Source organism: Cygnus olor, chromosome 4 (genome assembly GCF_009769625.2).
Source record: "Cygnus olor isolate bCygOlo1 chromosome 4, bCygOlo1.pri.v2, whole genome shotgun sequence".
Lineage (NCBI taxonomy): Eukaryota > Metazoa > Chordata > Aves > Anseriformes > Anatidae > Cygnus > Cygnus olor.
The window spans coordinates 37,437,105-37,459,410 of NC_049172.1; the positions used below are offsets into that span (position 1 = coordinate 37,437,105).

General features: G+C 44.5%; 1 long non-coding RNA gene across 3 annotated transcripts; it reads left to right on the forward strand.

The window, feature by feature from the left end:
• The first annotated feature begins 535 nt into the window (after positions 1 to 535).
• Positions 536 to 21,632, forward strand: LOC121069705. 3 transcript variants are annotated; one of them, XR_005819565.1, is made up of 5 exons: positions 536 to 5,468; positions 7,462 to 7,549; positions 18,736 to 18,876; positions 19,182 to 20,888; positions 21,183 to 21,632. It is a non-coding gene; the product is annotated as an uncharacterized LOC121069705 (long non-coding RNA). The 3 variants fall into 3 exon arrangements; XR_005819567.1 differs by lacking the exon at positions 19,182 to 20,888 and having other exon boundaries at positions 1,153 to 5,468; XR_005819566.1 differs by lacking the exon at positions 21,183 to 21,632 and having other exon boundaries at positions 1,154 to 5,468; positions 19,182 to 21,018.
• Positions 21,633 to 22,306: the final 674 nt, after the last annotated feature.

Here is a 22,306-nt window from a genome sequence, read left to right on the forward strand (position 1 = left end):
CCCTACACTTGATTTACGGTTTTGCCGAGTATGTACAACTTGGGCTCTTGTGGGCGACATGACAGCCGCTTACAAACAGTCACTGTGCAGAAGGAAATCGCTCAGGGTAGTTCAAAGGGTAAAACAACTGAGAGAGAAAAATCTCCCCTCGTTTTATTGTCTGGAGTACGTTTCCTGTAGTTTATGCCTAGGACTAAAATTAGGAGAGATTCTCTCAAGGATTTTTTTTTTTTTTAATCAGCTAGCTTTAACTAACAGGAAACTTAATGTTGTTAGCCTTTGTGATCCCATGAGTCCACCAGAACAAAACCAGTGTAATGTGTTTGTTTTGGTGGTTTGTTTTTTTTTTTGTGTGTGTGTGATTCCAGGATTACCTGTCTGCATTGTCTCCAACTGACATTACAGTGGGGTATTTCCTTGACGTTAGTCAAATATGTTAATTTTGAAGGCAAAAGTAAAAAGAACTTTAAATCAGTTGTTTCATTGTAAAAATTGTCACGGTAAAATTTGTTGGGTGTTAATTCAGTATATTGTTCTTTCTAAAGATTGGAACAGTAGATGTACTTTAATAACAGCAGTTGAATGTTTGTGCTTTGTAACTCTTTAAGTGCTGATTTATGCACTTTAATTACTGTTCTTGTAGTAAGGGGTTGGCCTTCTGACAAGACAGTTTCTCGGCTTTTAGAGGCTGGCTCAGGAGTGTTCAAAGCATCGTCACCCTGCCAATATAGGGGAGTGATGGAAAGCTGTAACACAGGGCTGGCAATTGGAAAGTTTGAAAGGTCAGTTTGAAAAGTTAAACCCGTAAGAGCTAAGCATTTTAAGGCCAGCTGACACTGAAGTCACGTCTTCTTTCCGACATCATTCAAAGTACGTGAATTTCAAAATGGCAATGGGCATGTGAAGTCCACCAAAGTTTGATTTAAAGGTAGGCAGGAATATAATCTAGGATAGGGATTAAACCCACAGAATTGTTATAAAATGCATGGCCATTATGGCTGAGCTAGGGTATGCTTAAGAACATGTTCAATTTCTGCTGGTAGCAGGGAGTTTGTAGTTGCCTATAGATTTATATTGCCATTGGTCAAATGTGGTCCACAGACAATTTGATATAGAGTTATGCTTCCTCCCTGTGAAACTCAGTAACAGAAAATCGGATCACACACAAAATAAGGCTTTTAGGCTGAGTTTACTTCTGATTGTGCAAATACAGTAGTATCTCGGATGCCCAGAGCTTTTATGACGTGTGTAAGCCCCAATGTATAAATAAATGCCAGGATCAACTAAGAGGTTTCTCCAGTTATGTCAGGACATTTTGGCAGCTTGTCTGAGGCTGATTCCTCAGCTTGCTCTTAAGGAATGTCATTTGATTTTGTATTTCCGCCGCTTGCATGTGCTTTATATGTGCGTTGCTTATCTCTGCAGTTCTGAATGCATGTGTTTTCTCCAGCTGTCTAAAGCCAAACAGCAAGAAGAGAGGCTCTCAACAGTGAAATGCAATGTGAAATCAGAAATACTGGTGGGATCTTACCACGCTTTGGTGGTGTTTTAGTCCTGCGTCATACTTCCCGTGTACTCCACAGGGACAAACGGTCTCTCCCAGCGTAGTTTACAGCAGTGGAAACTGGGCCATTGGGTAGGGAAGGGACTGGCAAATTTCACAGAGCAGCTGTGTCAGAGCTGGGAGTCTGCGTAGCCCCAGCATTTATGGGAAATTCATGTCTCTTGCTGACCTGTGCTTCCCTGGCAGACCTCTGCAAGAAGGCTGGCTCTTCTGTCTGTAGAGAAGCTGCTGTTGACCCAGCAGTGAAGGCAGATCCCAGCAGGGTGGCAGAGCTGCTGTCACAAGAGAGCAGATGGTTGGGGTAGTGAGACCAAAAGCATTTTAAGCATGAAACCAGGCTGATCAAATAAGCTCTTTTAATGGAGTTACACTGTCAAAGCTGCTCAGTTTTTGTCTCTGGAAGAGCTGAAAAGAGCTTTGCAAAGGGCAGGATTCAGTCTATGCTGGGGGTGTAACTTCTTAAAGGCCAGTCCCAACTGGCAGTGCAGCATCTTTTATTTTTAAACACCTCTAGGAGACAGGCTCTGAAGAATAGAGGCTTCTGGCTGGAAGGGAAAACATCTGAACTCTCATATATTTCACTGGAAACATTTATAGGGTAAATCAACACTATTACAATGTATGAGGCTAGCTCGTGTCAAAAGCAGTTTAGCTACAGCAGTAACAGTAGTGAGCTCTGTGGTTTATTAATTTACTCTATCTTAAAACAATATATAACAAAGAATGTGGGCCTGTGTGGCATTGGGCCGTACCCAGGCTTTAAAATTATCAGAACTATGAAACAGGTGAAAGAGGAAGAAAATACTTTTATTCCTTCAAATATCCCTCCTGCTACCTCCTAAATACTAGTTTGTCACCCTTGTCTGACACTGTCATATTTATACTTCGCATTGGCCCTCAGAGAAGGGATGAACAGTCTGTTTTAAGGTCTGATTATTCAGAGTCCTCTGCTTTGCAGACATTTTACCAAACAATAAGACAGATCCTGTTTCCATCCCATCCTCTGAATGTCAGTGCAATGAGCTCAGACTATTTTTGGTGGTGGTGGCAGAGCAGATTTAAAAGGATTAAATAAAGTAGTAGCCAAAGGTTTGGAGTCTTCCCCATTATGCACCTTTTGCAGCCTTATGTCACCTGCATCAATATTGTATACAAGTCAGGGAAGAGTTGGTTCGTGGTGTTTTTGTCTGGGTGTACAAAAGATGGATGTGCTTTAACACCCATCACTGTTAATGTGTGTTGCTATATGCACATAAATTCTTGCATGCCCACAGGCCTCTCACATTTCTTTGAAGCCTTTGGGTATCATTACTTTTTTTTTTTTTTTTTTTTTTTTTTTACTTTGGATGTTGCAAGAACATATCTGGGATGCAATTCTGGATTGGGATAGAGCAGAGTACGTATTTTACATATATTTATGAAACACAAACTGTGCCAATCTTGCAATATATCCAATTGTAATCATACCAGGCTTTCAAAGTAGCAGCAAAAAGCAGAGTCTGGATCATCATGAGAAGTACCTTCATCTAATTACAATGTGGGGTTGCTTTTTGTTAAAGCGGTGCTTTTTCACAATCCCACATACACACACTTTTTTTTTTTTTCTCCTTAAAATGTCTTTACCTGGTCTCAGCTCAGGGGAGCTCAATTGCAGTGGCTTGAGAGAGACTGTCAGAACCCTTTCAGGAAAACGGAGAATGAGCACATCTGCACTGCAGTGTAAAGGCTGCATGTATGTGCTGATCAGTGAGTACCTGGGGCGTACAGCTGGGTAGGGGCTAAATATCCCTCACCTCCCATGTCTCAGACATCCTCCTAAATTAAATGTTTCTGGAAAAAACTGTAAATCTCCAGAGAAGAGGTACAGCCTGCCTCTCCCATTCAGCAGAAGAGGAGCAAATGCACTATACAAAGCTATTTCCCATTCTTCTCTTTGACTTGCCTTGTGAGAGACTTAATGTGTGCCACAAAAGCTACCAGCCTGGAGACGGGGTGTTATGGACCTTGCGTTCACATAATGTTTGAGGGGAGAGTTATACAAAGTCACATTTCTTTTGTCAGCGCGTACAATTATGCCTGAAGATTAGAAGGAACTCTCCTAGATGCTTCACCCTGTGGAAATCAGGGTGGCGTATGCTCAGTGATTCACTCACAGGCTAAAGCTGCTGTGGCCCAATATGATCATCTTGCCTGACTGCCTGTATAATACAAATTGGCAGCATTTCAACAATGAATAATAAGAACTCATTAATAAGTTATGGGAGCTGAGAGTCAGTGGTGTTTCCAGGTGTGAGAATACTTCCTGTAGCACACAGCCCCGCTGGCTCTGTGCATGGTATCTCTGGTTTCCAGCAGGTAGTCTTGGGAGAATTGAGGGCTGGTCTGTGAGATGCAGATCCTGTATGACTTATGTCTGGATCAAAAGGAGGTTTAAAGTCTTTCCTGTTGCTATTGACCAATTGGAAGCGGATCCCCATGCCAGCGTGATTGCTCTGATATGTGGAATGCAGGGGATTAAAGGAGATTCAGCAAGAGATTTGAGGACATGTTGGTTGTACATCTTTTGTCTCCCTCACAACTCCTAGTAGATTTGAGACAACATAGCACTTGCTATTTTTTAACTTGCTAACCCTGGAGAAAGATCTTTTTTAATTAGTAGATGACTTCAGCTCTAAAGATTCTTTTCATCCATACTCGCATAAGGAAGTTTAATTTCATCTTTGCAGAAATCAGCTGTGCTTAGGAGGCGGGACATAAATTGTGCTCTTGTTATGTATGCTTATGTTTAGCCTTCTCCGATGCCTCTAGGAGATAAGGCAGATCTTAGCATTTGCTCAGGTAGGTGGTGAATCAGACCCTCCCTCCTGGCCAGCTCTTCCACGCAGCTTGTGTTACAGGTGTTCACAACGGTGTGCCACTGTTATTGCCTGCATCTTCATCCTTTAAGAGGCTCTGTTGGTAACGTTGGCACCCAGTGGCAGCGTGATGCTTGCTTCACCCCAGCTACCAGGGGAATGTAGCAGAGCCAGTCGTTGGCATAACTGAAAAACTGACACTTTTCCAAAGTGCCTGCTCTAGTTAAGCATTCAGCTGCTCCTAAACTTCTGTCAGGTGGGATGCCCTGTTCCCTGAGACTTATTTGGAAGTCTTGTGCGATTTGGCCATGCTAACAGAGAAGGCTAATGGCAGGGACAAGACCTGGAGCCAGGTACCCAACTGCCGCCCTTGAGCTGTAAATCCCAGGCCCTGCACCATCCTCACGCTTGCTGTACCCCAGGTGGCAGGTTGGAGAGCACCTAGGGACCATGACACAGCTCCGTTGAGAAAGATAACATAGGAAGCTGATGTCGTTGGTGCCGTATTTGCATGGGCAGGTCTTGAAAAGAACATCCCCTAGAGAATATCTTCTTTCTTATCTTCTTTCCTTCAGTTCTCTCTCTGACCTGTGCAGACTCAAGTCAGGTCCAGCCCTCTCACATCTAAGGCAGGCTTTGATTCAAATTCTCTAGGACCAGTGATATTCCTGATGCGTCCCACGACTCTCTGCTCAGTTCCTGCTTCATTTGTGTGCACGCCTTCAGCTCCTTTCTGCCTTTCTCCCTGTCACCCTCGCCATTTCTTCCCGTGATCCTTGCGGCCTCTCCTCACCGACCAGAGGCTCTGCCCTCATCTTCCCTCTCCCGCTTGCTCACACCCCATGCCCACCACCACTTCCCCTTCTCCCCCTTGACATCTGTGGACCCTCGCAGCTTTCTTTTGGCCCTCAGAGAGGTTGTGCTTCAAAACCCAGAGCCCGGCCATCATCGCCTGGGGCCTGACAGGGGAGTGGGCCGCCATCCCGTGTCGCGTTGCTTAGCAACACCTTCCTCCTCTGACAGCCATCTCCCCTCCAGTGCCTGCTGAGGTAAGCACAACGCCTGAGAGCAATATTACAGCCGCGGTTGCTCCCGTCGGTGCTTGCTTATTATTTATGGTTATTGCCGTGAAAGGATTTGGGAATATTTCTTCACATCCTTCCTTGTTTAAGACAGATATTCTTACATACTTTTGTGGCATGCCTGCATAATTAATGAATGGTCACTGCATTTTTGTGTACATGGCATGCAGTCTTTGCTTTTTTCTTTTCCTTTTTTTTTTTTTTTTTGAAGTAGTTGCTAGTTCTGGACGTTTCTATTTTTCAGCCCCAAATTGAAACACCCAAGGCTTTCTACTCAAAAGTATAAAAATCTGATGTAAGACAGTCAGGCTTAACTGCTTCAAATTGTGGACAATGCTTTTATGTGCTCGTATATTTAACAAATTCTGCTCTGAATCGCTTTCTGTCCATCTCAAAAGGACATTGATGCTAACATTAAGATTTCCAAATGAAAACATTTCCATGAACAGAGATAAAGCAGCCAGGGCTTTTCCTGATGTCTTAGTTCTCTACTTTATCTGTCTGCCCTTTCCTCCTCCACACTAAGTCCAGTTTAGTCTTTCTGGTTTGCATTTGTGGATGTGCTGAAGAGGAACTATAGCTTCACTTGTCTTCTGTTTTTCTCTAAAAGACTGCAGCAAGAAAGACAGACTTCCTTTTTTTTTTTTTTCCTCTGATCTTACACAGAAAATCCTGCTGAGGTACTCCCTTGGCTTCTCCTTTCTTGATAAATATTTGTTGCTCAGGACAGATCTGGAAGGCTTTGTTCATGCTGCTGGCTAGTTATGTGCTGCTGGATCGTCTGCTGAGCTTTGATTCAACTCTAGATAGGTTTTATTCCATTTGCTAGCACTGAGTGACTTTCTAGCTCGTGAAAAGATCTGACAGGCAGGGGAGAAGTTTGTTCTATATTGGAGTAGCGCTCTGCTGTGACATATGCATATGTATATCTGCCATTGCCCTCTGCTGGGATATGCCAGAACTACTGGTGTGGGCCCGCAGCTAGCTGAGCTGGAGGAGCTGGTTTAATTTCCTGCGTAGAAGCCTCTCCTTTACTTTAAGAAATTACCTGTTTTGGATGCATGTAGCTGCCTGGCAAGAGAGATAGGTGCTTTTGTTCAGCAGGTGACTGTCACGTAGCACTCAGCACAACAAGCAACACAGGAGCTAACCTAGCACATAAACCAAACATCCACCCCACTGGTTCACAGGCTGTGGGGGAACATAAAAGCCATCTCTGTTGTAAAGCAGAGTTTAAAAAAAAAAAAAAGAAGAAGAAAAAAAAAAAAGATGGGGCTGTAATTTTTTTTAACTCATGCAGCTCTTTTTATGATTGAGCTGGCTTTACAGTTGGTAGGTATATACAGAGTTGCTCTGCTCGTCACTATCCATTTTAGGTTGTACGTTTGGTTATCATTTGTATATTTTAATCTGTTGGAATTGAATGCAGATACAGTTTCTGAGCAGAGGAATGAAAGTCCCAGTCTAAAAGCCGGAAAAAAAGAAAAAAAGATGGAAGAGTCTGAATCCACTTTTGAATCCAGTTTTCCCACAGTTGGGGTTGTTAAGGTCAGTCTTTTTGAAAGGGCTTTATAGAATGAAGGCCTTTGAAAGGCCTTAAATGAAGACCTTTATAGAAATGAAGGCCTAGCACTAAGACACCACAACAGAGAGGTACACCTGTGAGGAGGCAGCAGCTCCAACTTTTGTGGTATTGCACCAGCTGAGAAGGAGGAGAATGATATGGCCTAGCTGTTCCTCAGAGAAGGAAAACAGGCCATAAATCCACATCACTTAGCCTAGACAGACTGGTGATTTAGGAGGAAGTTCTCTGAAATCAAACCAGGACAGAAGTGATATGTGGTAGCAATCCACTGCCAGCCCTTTCTTTATGGAAACTGCAGCAAAGAGGAGCAAAGGTATATTTTGTGGAGGGTGGTTGGTTGGTTGGTTTTTAATTCACACTTCTGTTGAAACACAGACTGCTCCATGGCCGAACTGAGAGATCTGAGAGAGTTTCACGGCTGCACTGACCAAGTCACCTAGTCAGCAGTGGCTCTGCACTTCAGGTAGGTACAATAGCTTATGAAAGAGGAGTCCTGTGAAATTCTGCAAAGATGTGCAGAGTGCTTTGAAATTCATGAACGAGCACAGTCCAGTGGTGTGTAGCTTTTGGTTGTCTTAATCTTGTAACCCCCTAAGAGTTTTCTGGTGGAAACGAATGTAGAATGGTCTTGGGGTTGTTAAGTCACCTTCCAGAGACCACTTAGAAGTGATTCAGGATCACCAGGCAGAGGACCAGCCCTTTAGTGCTAATCAATTTGCTTAAGTTCAATTTTGCCATCAACTATCATCAGTTGTTCCAATGGAGGAAGGAAGCCTGAAGAGCTCAAGCACATTGCCTACTGTTTCTCTAGGCCAGGCTTCACCAATTTGAAGACCGGGAACCACAGCATTATACACCCATATTCCTGCTGAAGTGCAGCTACTTAAGGCAGTACTGGACGGCTAGACTCTCAGAGCCGGGTGTGACAAACCAGCTCTTTGCTTCTGGTGGCCTGTTCCTCCCCAGTACCTCTGTGCACCACCTGGAAGTTTTGTTGATACAACCAGTGTTACCCTGTGAACCAGATGAGAAGGCAGGAGGAACAGCACTGGCAGTAAAGAGGGGAAGGAGTGTCTGCTCAAAGCATGACCTGGTAAAGCTCATGCAGAGGCTAGCAGGAGTTAAACCATGTAAAGTGGGAGTGCAATTAATGTGTACTTTTATTGGTCACCTTACCATGATGGTTGTCTGGATCAGATAATATCCCTGTGCTGACTGAATTGCCCTTCTCAACACAGTGAGAGGGTATTGTAGAGTACAGGTAATTGCTGATAAATTAGCAGATTTTGAAAATAAAAGCCATTCCAGTTCTAGAATGGCCTTAATACTCGTTGAACAACCCAAATGTTTCTCGATATAGTTCATTTAACCAGCTCCAAAACAGGGAATGTAGAAATAGGTAGCATTGACTTGGGACATTTATTTTTAGGTAATACTTTTTGTTCCCTTTTTCAGCATCAGAACTACTTTCATCTTCTTCAGAGGCAGAGTTATAAATATCTTCCATTGAGATCGTGGGCCTCTGACATGAGTGTGGAGCAATTCTCCCTGCTGCACATGACAATCATATTTTCTTCCATTCCACAGCACTCTCACACCCTTCTGATAGAAAATGCCCTCTCAACTCCTAAAATCCATTAGTTATTTTCCTGAGGAGGAAGGGGGTACTCCTGGGAAGCTACACAGTATGTGTTGTATCTATCAAATATAATATGTTCCATTTCTGCCTATTCCTAAGCAGCATTATGCACTTCACTTCCTTGCATTTCAGAGGCCTGATTCTTCTTTGTTTTATACCTTGTGTAATCAATAGCATGTGCAAATTGCTCCTGTCCTTGCTCTCCTTTGCTCACTGGTACCTTATGCAGTGAGGTCCTTGCCCATGACACTGGTACCACGATGACTTCAGAGTGACAACACATTATTTGTCAATATATGTTACACAAAGGACGGAGCAAGAAAGAATTGAATGTCTCTATTAATCCCAAATTCAGTTCCTGCTCTCAAAATTTGTCACAAAACCCAGACAGACGTGTAGCCCCTAGCACTTAGCCTGTCTGACAATGTTCTCCTGCTACAATCCTGTCTGCACCACTTGTCAGAAAAAATGGTATTTCTGATGGGGACTAGTGGGAGCTATACACAAGTGCTTCATGTATTAGCTGCTATTTCTGACCAGGAACAGCTCAAGTGTGACCCGTCTCACAAGGCTGGTTTACGGCTTCTGCAAATTATTGAAATGCCCATGGAGACACGGCAAGCGCACAGAGAGTTTCCTTGCCACTTGCAAGGAGAACGTTGCAATTGCAGCACCCAAGGCTGTTCTTTTCCCTCACCTGCATCTCGAAATGAGAAGGGAGCAAAGAGGAGATGAGAGGCTGCAGGTTATTTGCTGAAGCTGTGGAAAAACAATGCTCTAGAGGAGGACCAAGAGGCAAGTTTTGGTCTATTTTCTCTAACTGATACTTCTTTAGGAAGCCTTGCTCAGTTAGTCTTAAAAGAAAAATGACTGAAGAAAATAACTAGGTCTTCCCTTACCATTTTATTTATTATTCTATGTGCCAAAGTCAGGAGTTGCAGGTTGGGAAGTAGGATTTCCACTATCTTAACTTTGACGTGCATCATCATATAAATTGTGTTTAGTTTCCCTGGTGGTTAAAGCTATGCACACATTACCATACGTGGACATGATTATGTAAGCAGTGTTCTTTTATAAAATATAGCTTGAAATAATCACAGCATGACCATGGGTGTAGAATATTGGAATTTACTTCCAATACAGTAAGTTGTATTGTTCCAGTATCGTTCATGAGTTATGCTAGTTTGAAAGCAAAGAAAAGCACTTTAGGTCACTTTGGAACTTCATCCCTTACTAATTTCCTGGGGGCATTATTGTTCTTTTGCTTCTTAATCAGGATCTCATTTTTGGCATTTGCTAGCTCTAGTATTATTTTCAGATGTTGGTTCTGTTTTTACCTGTCACTCACTCTAAACCTTGCTCTTCCCCAAAGGGGTTCGGAAGGAGGCCAACTTTTTAATGGGGAAAAAGATTAATATCCCAAACATTTTTATATTTTGAAATTAAAGCACTACTTCTACTTGGAGGATAAATTGATTTTACATTGGTTTAAAATGCAGAAATTACGTTTCAAATTAAAGTTTGATGTTTCTTGAAATAATTTTTCTGCTAAAAACACACTAGTGGAAGTGTTCAGATCAGTGCAAAAAACAGGTCTCAACAAATGTGTTGCTTTGTTTAATCCCTGCTTTTTGCAGTTTTGAGTTTGCTCTATTGCTTATAAGCTAAAAATTTAGGGATATAGTAATCTTGAGAAATTATGCCTTTCCAGCTTATAAACCAAAGTTTATAAGAAGAATAAAAAATCTTCTTATGTTCTTTAAAAGAAGAATAAGGCAAGTTATACAGAACAGAGAATGGGATGTACTTTTTTTTTCAGGCACGTCCCTATATTAACAGAGGTCATGAACTCATGTCAGATCCCCTTTATTTCAAACTTCAGGGATAACTTGGAAGCATTCTCTATAAGAACTACAAGGCAGGTCCTTTCCGTTCCTGTCATCCAAAACAATGTCAATGTGACAACTTCCAGTACTTTTTTTTTTTTTTTAAGACCACTTGTCTTTTTAAGAGAAGTCAATGAATTAACATTTTTGTCAATGCATACATGCTACCTTTTGAGTGTGTGATGTACTGGCAGGGTCCATACATTGATCAGTGTATGTAGTACAGTTGTCAGGGCCCTACATCTGAAAGAGGAAATGAAATACACCTCATTGCTTTTGTGCTTGACTGTTGTAATTACCTAGCATATAGCAAGCATGAAGGGAGAAGCGGAATAAAAAAAAAACATACACATCTAAAGGAAAAATGAAGTAGTAGAACACGATCTGAATTAAACCATTGCCTGCTACCACCTGGAACATTATTATACAGGTGTTGAGCTGACCCTGCTTGAAAAGCACAAGAACCCCTGCCCTAGACTTCAGTGCCTTTAACTGCTACATGGCAGCATTCACTTTCTAATTGAAGTCAATGATTTCATAGCTTTGGGGATCTGGCATGTGGAATAAATTTGCCACCGTCATAGTTTATAAATGAGCGTTGCTATTTTACGGTGCTAACAGACCAGAGCCACTTGTCTGCTCCCTCCCATATAGGAGCAAAGTGTTCATAATGCACAGAAAGCCTTGTTTGATTCTAATGGGTGGTATCTCCCTCTGAGAGCTGAAACATATTTGCTATTTTGGCACCAAATGAATGCTTTTCGCACTGTTGCCGGGCTCAGATTGTGTTGTTTTTTGTTTTGTTTTGGTGGTGGTGGTTTTTTTTCCCTTGCTAATCTGAAGAGGTGCTCTTCAGTCAAGAGAGGCAGTCTAAGAAAATCCTCTCCTGCTGTAAACCTCTGAGCCTGTGTTTAGCATAGAAATGAATTTCATGAATCAGATTAGGAAGCAGAAGGAAACTGTATGAGCCTAGAAGAGCCTCAGAGCCACCATGTACACAACAGGAGCACTAAAGACAGCTGGCCTGGGCAGGAGGGCCGTGGACCAATAGTTCAGATTTTCCCCAGACAGGCCCTTGCTCGCCTCCCTCCAGGAGCAAGGTCACCAGGCACTTTGCCTTGCTTTCCCTCACTCTGTCTTCTGAAATAACCCGTTGCACTGCACTTGGGGACCTGGGATGCTGATTGCCAAGTGTTGGCATTTCTTTGTTGGTGAGTGGTTGGTACCTTGAGTCGTCCCAGCACTGCTGTGACTTGGTGCACAGCCATCTCTGAAGCGCCGTTTAGTCATTAGCACATCCCTAATTTGTGCCGAAGCTTGTCCCCAGATGCGTGCACAGCTGCAGGGGAACAAGCAAGGCAATGGCCCCATAGCCTGCAGCTCCATATGGGGCAAACTCAGTTCCCTGTCTGCGTGTGCCAGAGCTGTTGGTTTTGTATCAACAGAGGGAAGTCTCGGGTTCGCTGGCTTTGTTTATGTTCTCTGTGTTAACTGAAGGGCTAGGGCCTCTGCTTTCTGAAAATCAGCTTGTCCTCCAATGCCCTCTGGTGACGGGAACTAATTAGATGCCATGCTATTATTGAATCCAGTTGAAACACTAATGTTATTTTATTCCTATTACATATTGTAGGCAAATATTCAATTTAGCACAAACAGAGTCAGTGGATTCACTAGTTTGCATAGAAGCCTCTCTCTGTAATTGCTACAAGCACTTCCTAGGAGTGCAAAAAATAAACATGTTTTAAGAGACACCATAACACAGAGGATCTCCAAAGGTGATCCTTTAAATATTTTAGTCCTGATCCTTAGTGCACTGAAATGCACAGTGACCAGCTGGTAAAGTGTGAAAAGCATTTATTAAAGTAAAACTGCAAAAAATCCTGAAAAAACCTTCCATAAGCCAAAGTCAGATTTCTGTTTCCTGAGCCTAGTGAAGCTTCTGTGGTGTATTGTTTTTTGTTTATTATTATTGTTTTCTCTTACTATTTGCAATCTGTCCTTCCAAAAAATCCCAGAGACGACGTGCTTTAAGAACAAAGTCCTCCAAGGAATTTGCGGGCTACAGCATGCTGCAATAGACTGAGTGCTTACAGCTCAGTTTATTAACCTGTGACAAAGGGAGTTTGTAATTGGAACCGCCAGCAGAGCCTTGACTGCAGAGGGGGACAAGGCCCAGGTATAATTTGATAAGCTACGTTGGGCGTGCAGATCCGCAGCCATCAGGTAGCTGCTCCAACGGCACCGAACATCCACGCGCTGTGTCTGCGGGCTCTGTGCACTCGGTGGCTGGCACGGGGGCTGATTCTCAGCCCTGCCCTTCTTTCCCCTGCAGCAAAGCAGCTGTGAACGCCAGGCAGATTGCAGAAGCATGCCAGGAGGTTGTGCTCCAGCCTCTGCTCTGTGGGAGCTGCCAGGAGAGAGGGCAAATGGGGACAGGAATGTGTGGCAGCTGCCGGCTTTCGGCACCCTAAGAGGGAGATCTGGAGCCTCAGAAGTTGTGCCAACCTTCCTGCTTTGTGTTAGGAGAAGGTCCCGCCCAGGACGGGTGCATCAAAGAGCATTTGTTCTTACATGTATTGGGGCACTGCTCTGGAGGAAAGATGGCCAGAGCAAGCTGGGTGTGCGTCGATTTTATCCCTCCTGCACAGCTGGGGTTTGTAATTCTCCCGTGTTTGCACAGTGTCCTTTCTGATGGTACCTGGGACTCTTACCTCCACTCCCAAAACAGCCTCCTTGCCCTTTCCCTGCTCTGGAACCTATCAAACCTGTTGCTTTTCATTTTACATTAATAAATAAGCTTTTGCTGTAGCCTTTCATCTGTCTAACAAAACCACTGGAGCTTTAGAAATAAAGACAAAAACTAGGCAGCATTTCATGAGCTTCTATGAGGAAGGAGATCCATCTTAAAAGTGAGCTGGGTGCAAGCAAGGAATATGATATAAACCTGGGCAGATTACCCTCACCCACGGTGCAGCAGAAGTAAATCTTTTTGGATTTACAGGTGGGTGCCTGTTCATAAACAAGCAATTACCATCGGTCATAATCCTTCTTGAGTGCGTGGAGGATTACTCAGTTCATTGATGAGTTTATGCTGCCAGTTTCTCCCTGAAGCACAGCCACCAAACTGCCAAGCTGGTCCCAAGCGTTCTTGGGTGGAGGGCAGATATCGGTGCAGCGCTTGCCTTAGCTCGTGGTAACGGGCTGGCCAAAATACAGAGGCAGCAAGAGTGAGCCGGCTGGAGGTGTGCATCTCCCTGAACGAATGTGCATCTGCCCACCCCATCTTCTGCACTCACTTGGTGGTCTTCAGCCCAAGAAGCTCCGAGCTACTAGCAGCACCTCAGATTGATATAACTGAGAACCTTAATGCTTTTACAAACATTAATTTAGCTTCAAACAGAGTACGTGGACAGGATCCCACATCTTCACACTATGCCGTGTGTGTTGTGGATACACTGAGGGATGGATACAGGGAGGAGCTTTACAGTTGGTGAGAAGCTCTTCAAGCTTGCCGGAGGGGTTACATGTAGGTTTTTCAGAAGTACCTAGAAGTGGTTTTCCTCCTGCACAAGCAGAAGTCACTGACTGTAAGTAAGACCTGTGCCAGGGCAAAATTGTTATGGAAGCCATTGCCTGAAATGACCTGTAGCAGGCTCCCTGGGGGTCTGTCACACAGCCAAGAATAGATCCTTCATCAAAAGAGCCTTTTCCTCTGCCCCTAGGTCTAGTGCATATTGCCAACCTTGCATTTCAGAAGACATTCAGAGGGAGAAGAGATTCAGCGTCTACATTTTTAATTGAGATTAACCCAAATTTTGAGTTATTTGGGGCACTGTCTCTGTGCAGGTGATGCCTTGCTAACCGATATGGGGCCCTCTCAGCAGAGCCCTTATTTTGACGGCTTTATAGCCAGACTTGCATGCCTCCCTGGGCAAGCTGATCCGAACGCAGCCCTTTCCCTTCAGCACTAGGTGGGTGCATTAAAAATTATTCGCTACTATATCGTCAGCGGACGTTTGGAAGCATCACTATTAAGGAAAAAAAGTAGCGAGTGCTCTCAGCATGGTTTGGAAGCAAGTATGGTGGCACAGCTGTTCCGCAGCAGTAACTTTAATTCCTCCTGCTGCAGGGGCACAGCTGATCTAACACTAACTGGGGATTAGCACAATGTCAGAACAGCCCTGACAATTTTCAAAAGAATGCTTGTGTATATGGAAGGAAAAAAATGCCAAGGAAAAAAATCTGCCCCAGTTGCTCTAAACCTTGCACTGAGCACGAGCAAGTAGGAAGGCAATACCAGTTCCCACTAACACGGGGATGCCAAACAGGTTGCTTGTTGTTGAGGGCACATTTTCAGCAAAGTATGGAGAGCTTAAGTTACCACAAAGGGGTGTCCCCATGTGATTGGGTTGCTGGTGACCAGAACCAACCCAGCTTTTCCACGTGGGATCTGCACACACGAGGCTCTGAGGGCTGTGCAGATTTGTGGCCTCATTTTGCCAATCTACCTATCATATACTAATGTACACGTTAGATTTTTTTTTTGATCATTTTAGAATAGATTTGTAAACTGAAGGTCAAATAAAATCATATAGAATTTTCATTTCTGGAGGAAATAATTGCTGATTTGTTGAGGTCTGCATAGCCCATGTTTCAGCAAACTGAAAGGACATGATCAGGACTATTGCATTGTATGGAACCTCAACTTTCTTCATTTTTTGGTAGCAAGTCAGACTAGTCTCTGGGAAGAGTGGTCCTGGGAAGTTGTTGGAAATCAATGAAAAGTGAGGGATGTTTATAGACACAAAGATGAAGGTGGCACATCTGCATTCTGTGGAACCTGGAAAGAATTAAATGATGTTGTAATTGAATGTATAACTTTTATTGTTAGCTGACTTGCTGGGTTTGCCTTTATAGATTATATATACATCCTCAGGAAGGGGGAGGGTTGTTTTTTGTGTTTTTTTTTTTCTTTCTCCTTTCCCCCAGTGCCCTGTTAAACACCTGCGTACTGCCTGGTTTATTTTTACAACCGGTCCACACCAAGACAGACCAAAGAAGAGCCTACTCATGGCACTGTGAGACAGAGCTTACATGAAACAGCTGAAAATCCAGTGGAAGGGGAGATTGGTGGAAGCTGAGGGCTCAGCATTTGGAGTCGCATCTGGTGGCACCTTCAAAAGAGCAACAGAAGCCCCGATTGTCAACGGCTTCCAGATCCCAGAAGCACATGTGGTTCCCAGAAGCGATGATTGGTACCAATTCTTGGATCATGTCTCAACGGAAAGCTACAAGTTAACCCCGCGCGTCCCGCAGAGAGAACAGATTGCAAAATTGGAAGCAGGCAGGAACCCATCCTGTTGTAAACAAGTGTCAGAAAGTTTCTGGTTAGCGTTTAGTCATGCATTTTACAGTACACAAGTCCAGCATTATTTGCACGCATCAGCTTGGCTTCCTCTCAGCCTGACACAGAGGCTTACGTAACTGAAATCAAAGCCTCTGAGCAGCGCAGTGCCGTAGCTTAACAAAGGGGTACCAAAAGACACTGCTGTGCCCGGCACACGCTCTGACAAGGTCTTTACAGTAATGCATCTCATTCGCCGCGACTTCTTCTGAAATGAGATACTTTTAGCAGGCTTGTCATGGCTTAAAAAATCCTCACTCAGCACTGAAGATTAATATTCACTTTCAGATAAGTAAATAAATATTAGCAAAGGTTTGGTGGATACAAGCAAACAGCAAGGTTTGAGTCTGCCTTTGGCCTTCTTCCCTTGCCAGAGGATTCCTCTGAAGCTCCAGTACTGAGCTCTAGCAAAATGTGTGTGGAGCTGCACTGCAGCACTCTCAGAACTCAGACTTCGTCTTAGCAACAGGCAGGTGTTGTGCAAAAAAAGGCTCACCTGCAAACCTGGAAGTTGGAAATTAAAATGGGCACGTGCCTTTTTCTTCTTCTCCTAGTCCTTTAAATAAAGCTCATATTTAAGGATTGAAAGAGGAGATAGGTAAGTTAGCCTCCGAACAAGGTTTAACAGAAGTCTCTCTGCTGTTGTAGCACCCTGAAAAGCCAGGTAAATGGCTACATCTCATCAGCATGCATATTGATTTTGACACACACCCAGAAACACTTGTAGGGCCGAAGGAGCATGAGTCATAATCTGTATGTCTTGGGTTACTGCTAATCAGCTGAGAGTTGAGGAAAATAAGACCGTTTCAGTAGAAAAAAGTTCTTTTATATTTTAGTTTTGTGAGATTCCTCTTACCAGGAAGAAGCCTCCAGAGGGGGAATGAGGTAACTGTTCTACCTGGCAGAGTGGAGCTTTCCATAGCCGCGTGTCAAAAACTTTACTGCCATAGCATTTGTAAGCCAACGCGTGTGGGATGTGCGTGTTTATTTCCTAAGTGCCAGATGCTGATTTTGATTGGCATAATATTTCCATACATTTAGCTCTTTTTTTGTTTGTTTGTTTGGTTTGTTTTGTTTTTAGAAATCCCAGTGTACTCTTAAGGTTATGTCGAGTCAAACTCCCCAACGGATACGCTCTCCTTATCTCTGCAGACACCCAATGTTGCACTCACTGATGTGCACTAGGGCACAAACACCTTTCCAACCCTCATCTCTCCAGCCATGAATGGGACTGGCAGTGGCCAGAAGGACTTCAGCTGGCTTTCCCTGTTCTCTTGCAAAGGCTGCTAGGCTGTTCAGGCTTGCAAATGGCACCTCCCTGGAAAAATAGCACAGTGCTGTTCTGAGAGAGAAAATACCAAATGCCAAGCCCCTACTCAGTGGAATTACATGACAAACCACTATGTGGAGCCAGCCACTAATTATTTGGCTGATGAGAAAACTGGATTCAAGCGAGCTTGTTGCCAAAATTTCAGGTGCGTGAGCTCCCCCATTGCCTGTTAGTTCACATCTCTCAGCAGTCCAGACATGGGATAATTTCTGCAGTGTAAATCAGATACACGAGCCCATGGGTGAATTTCATGAAGTGGTGCTGCAGAGACAAAAAGATATATCCCTTCCCTGTCTGTGGGAGGCAACTCACCACCCCAGTCTGCATGTAGCTTCCTCCTGCACTTCCATCGACCTCCATCCTTGTTCTGCTCCCATCTAGTCTAAATTCTTGTTGCCTCTGAAAGGGTACTACAAGTTTGCCAGACTAAAACAAGACAACAGAGTATAGCTTGAATGTCATTGCTGACAACATGCTGTGGTTTGTGTACTGTGCTCTGGTGGATGCAGAGCCTCCTCCCATTACTAGATTAGGATGGAATTTGATTTAGAAAACGGAATAGCTTCTAGGTAACGAGAACATTCATAATGCTAGGAAATATGATACATTTCTCCAAGCTTAGGCGTAAGAGGTAATTCCAGATGTTAGGGAAAGACGGGGACAGTGAGAAATGCACACACCAAGGAAACCTTGCCAGTTACACAAGACTTCCTCTACTGACGTGCCATAATGAGTTTTGGACTGAAAGTTCAATCTCAGCTTTGCACTGGAAACTTCCCTCACTGTTTGCTCCATTACTTAATGTGGCCACTTCTCTGTGGTTCCAGTACTGGGTTTAGAGTTTTTGTTACAGGCAGTGTACAGGCAAAAAAAAAAAAAGGAAAAAAATCAGTGATAGCAGTGAAGGCACTTTTTGTTGGAAAGAAACTCAAGGAAAGAAGAATCTCAAAGTAACTCAAGTTTCTGTAGCAATGTGAGATTTATCTGCCTTCTTCCTCCATTATCTCCACATAAAGATAACTGAAATACAGAAGAGAAAAATTCTGACACCCTCAGTAACCAACTCAGGTGGAGTTTGTATTTGATGTGTACAAAAAAAAAAGGGGGGGGAGAAAAGAATGCAAATTTTTACCGCTAGAAACCATAGGACATCTGCTCAGGAGTGTTATTTAAACACAATAATCTTTTGCAGGGCGTTCAGTTGCAGAGGTAAGCCTTCTCTACTTCCACACTGGGGCAGCTAGGAAAAACAGCATTTGGGTCTATAAGCGGTATGAGGCACAGGGTGTCTACCTTGCAGGATATTAATTTATACACTCCAGTAGCTTTTGCATGCTATGATATTATCATGCAATAATTTGGTAATGTATATACATATTTCCTCCCCTAGCATCCTCCCCTTGCCGGATGTCTCCATCAATAGGAAGCAATACAGCCTACTGACAGGGAATCACCCCACATAAACTCTTCAAGTTGATGAGCTCAGGCTGCTCATACAATTCACACCTGAAAATGGCATTCACGGAGTCTGGTAAGGTACCTAATGTAGCTAGTAAGGCATGGGGGAGGCACTAGTCGTAAATTATCCCCAGTGAGTCTGTTCCAGTTCCATGAATAAACAGCCCAATCTCCATTAACCTGGCTGTAAAGAAGCGTCTTGAAAATTGGATGTTCAGGATGATGCCTTGTCTCTTCTTCTAAGTGAAACACACTCACAGAGAAGTAATTCAACATTCACTCAGGATAAGCAACCTGGACACAAAGTTGTCTCTTCCATGGCTGAGGTGTATTTCAGTACTCCTAGGATGCAGAGCTGATCTTTGATTTTTTCCTTAGGTTCACTGATTTTTTTCCCCTTGAAAAAAATCTACCAGAAGTTCTCGGTGACTTCGTGATGAGGCTGGATGTTTCATGTGCTAGAGGAGCCATTTCTGTCTTACAAATTCCTGAAGGAACACACAGAGCAGGAGTCACCACAGAGCAAACCACCGTGCCTTGGTTTAACCCCAAGGACCACCCTTCAAAAACAGAGTATCTTGTGAACGTGTAGCATTGTAGCCTGAACATGCAACAGCCTGGAGCGTTGAGAGGGTTATTTCTCGTTTCAGCATTCCAAGTGGTTTTGGGAAGTGGTCATTCCCTTTTTCTCTTAATAAAGCTCGTCCTACTTAGAGATGACACAAAGCATTTGTCACAGAGGCTGTACCTGAGCCCTGCTTGGGTTGCGTGAGGCAAAAAGGGCAGCCTGGCAGGGAACAGGGCAGCAGTGGGCTGGGAGGCAGCTGGAGGGGCTCAGTGCTGGGGGAAGAGAAAAGAGCCAGAAGAAGAGAGAAGTGAGAAGCCCTAAGGAAGTGGAGGAAGGCAGTGTAGAGGATGAGTGGAGATTTTAAATCAAGAAAAAATGCTTCCTTCCAAGCTCTCCTCAAATCTCTGGATTCCTCTTGCTGCTCTCAACAAGCAGCTTCGAGGCCCCCTTGCAAAACTCCTCCTCACCTCACTGTTTCCTCCCCAGGGGTGACAGTCATTAATTCTGTGGCTTAGGAGCACAGCTAAGAGTCACTGTGACGCTTTGGTGGTGGCGGTTTCATTGGCAGACGGATGACATTATATTAAAAGAGAATGTTGTTGCTCTTCCAAACTCAAATACTCCATTTTGGAAGTAAAGCTTTGAACACGTGAAATGCTGTGTCATGCTAAGAACCCTTCACAACAGTCCGGTGCTTAACATTTAGTGGATACTTTAATAGTTTTAGCCCAGTTCTCTTTGTTCTCCTGCAGCAGAAATGATAACACGCCTAGTGCCACGGCTCTGCTGCAGAAAGAAGTTTATTAGTGAGGGGGAAGCTGGGTACCGGGGAGGGAGAACAGCAGAAGCTCTCATAAGACAACTGGTACCTTTGCATGCAGCAAAGCTGTTGGGTAGTCAATAGAATAAGCAAGGCCTGAAGCTGCATGGAAAACGAGCAGGGGAAAAGGCAGCGCTGTAATCATACAGCAGGGCACGGCCCCTCAGGAAAAGCAGTATGTGGTTGTGTAATTAAAGACGGGAGACTGGCGTGTACACAGAGCAGGGCACGCTGAAGTTGGATGGATATTCCTTATATCTGGAGAACTTGTCCACCTCACCGTTTTTACCGTGTGATTTTTGGAGAGAAGGTAGGGGAAGAGGGTATGTGTTTAGTAGGAACGCTGCCGTCCCAGGTCCTGATGAGCTCCTGCGGGTAGGTTGCACACCCTACCTACACTACCATGCTTACTTGCGCGGGTAGGTTGCAGCAGGGCCCTCTTCCCTGGCTTCTGTTGTACTCCTGAACACCAGCTACTCTCAGCGACAAGGCCACCACGTGTTCCGGGCCCACCGCCTCATCCCCTTTCTGCTCACTGTCTGTGCTAAGAGCTGAAGCACATCCCTCGATCACAACTCCAGGTGTGTGTGCGCTGAGCAGCAGGTAGCCTCTTTGGAGACTCACGGACGAAGCAGCTATGTGGCATGGGGGTTCCAAAAATAGCGATTCTTTGGCTGAGCACAGTAGACCTGCAGACGTAAGGAAACAACAATATGCCTTGTTCTCTTGCCTCAGTTTCCTTTTTGGTGGGTTAAGATCAGGCTTTAAACTGCTAATTCTCTCACCTAAACACCAAAACTGACCGTCCCTTACTTAAGTGAACCACCTGCGGTACAAAAGCAAGCCATTCGCTTCTCCTCGAGCTTCCTGCACTTCTCAAATCCTCTCCAAAGCTCTTGAGATTAATAGTTTATAAGTTCTTGTGTCAATTAGGTCAAATGCTAACCTCATTAATCTCTCGTTTCAGGATTTCCAAACCCTCTTTCTGCAGACGTACCTAATTATTCGCCCTCACCAAGCTGCCACTGTCCTGCTTTCCTGCTATGGTGTTGTCCCTGGCCATCACACCCGACCATGACGGTGGGAAGGGCCCGGCTGTGGGCTCCAGCCCACTGCTCGCAGTGGGGCTGTCTCCAGGCCAGACCCAGAGTTTTGGGAACACTGCGACACCTTACTGATGTGTCACCCATCCTGCAAACCCGAAACCCGGGAGCCTTTATGTTCTGGCAATTAAATCTCTCCATGTCAAGGACAGGAGAGAAAAGCGGTGTCGCTGTGGGCCAGGGGTGTCGCAGTGCTGGTGGTGGGCCCACAGGAGGGCCTGCTTTGAGGTGACCTGGAGGAGTGTGTGCTGGGAGAGGCAATCCGAGGGGGCCTTGGTGGCATTGCACAGCACCGAGTGCCCCGAGGGTGTGAGGCCAGATGGGTTGGGTTGGGTTGGGTTGGGTTTGGGTTTGGTTTGTGTGGGGTTGGTTTGTTTTGGGTTTGGTTCGGTTTGGTTTGGATTGGGGTTTGGGTTTGGTTTGTTTTGGGTTTCGTTTAGGTTTGGTTTTGGTTTGGGTTCAGTTTGGTTGGGTTCAGTTTGATTTGGGTTTGGTTTGGTTTAGGTTTGGTTTGGGTTTAGTTTGGATTTGGGTTGGGTTGGGTTGGGTTTGGGTTGGGTTTGTTTCGGTTGGGTTGGGTTGATTCAGGTTTGGTTTGGCTGGTTTGGGTTGGGTTTGGGTTTGGGTTTGGGTTTGGTTTGGGTTTGGGTTTGGTTTGGTTCGATTTGGGTTTGGGTTTGATTTGGTTGGTTTGGTTTGGGTTTGTTTGGTTTGGAGTTGGGTTTGGTTGATTCGGATTTGGTTTGGTGGGTTTGGGTTTGGGTTTGGTTTGGTTGGTTTGGGTTTGGGTTGGGTTGGTTTGGGTTTGGGTTGGTTCGTTTTGGGTTGGGTTGGGTTGGGTTGGGTTCGTTTTGGGTTTGGTTTGGGTTTGGATTCAATTGTTTGGGTTGGGTTGGGTTGGGTTTGGTTTGGTTGATTGGGGTTCGGTTTGGGTTTGTTTGTTTTGGGTTCGGTCCGGTTCGGTTCCTTTTTTCCCAGCGTGGCCCCGGCCCCGGCCCCGGCCCCCTCCTCC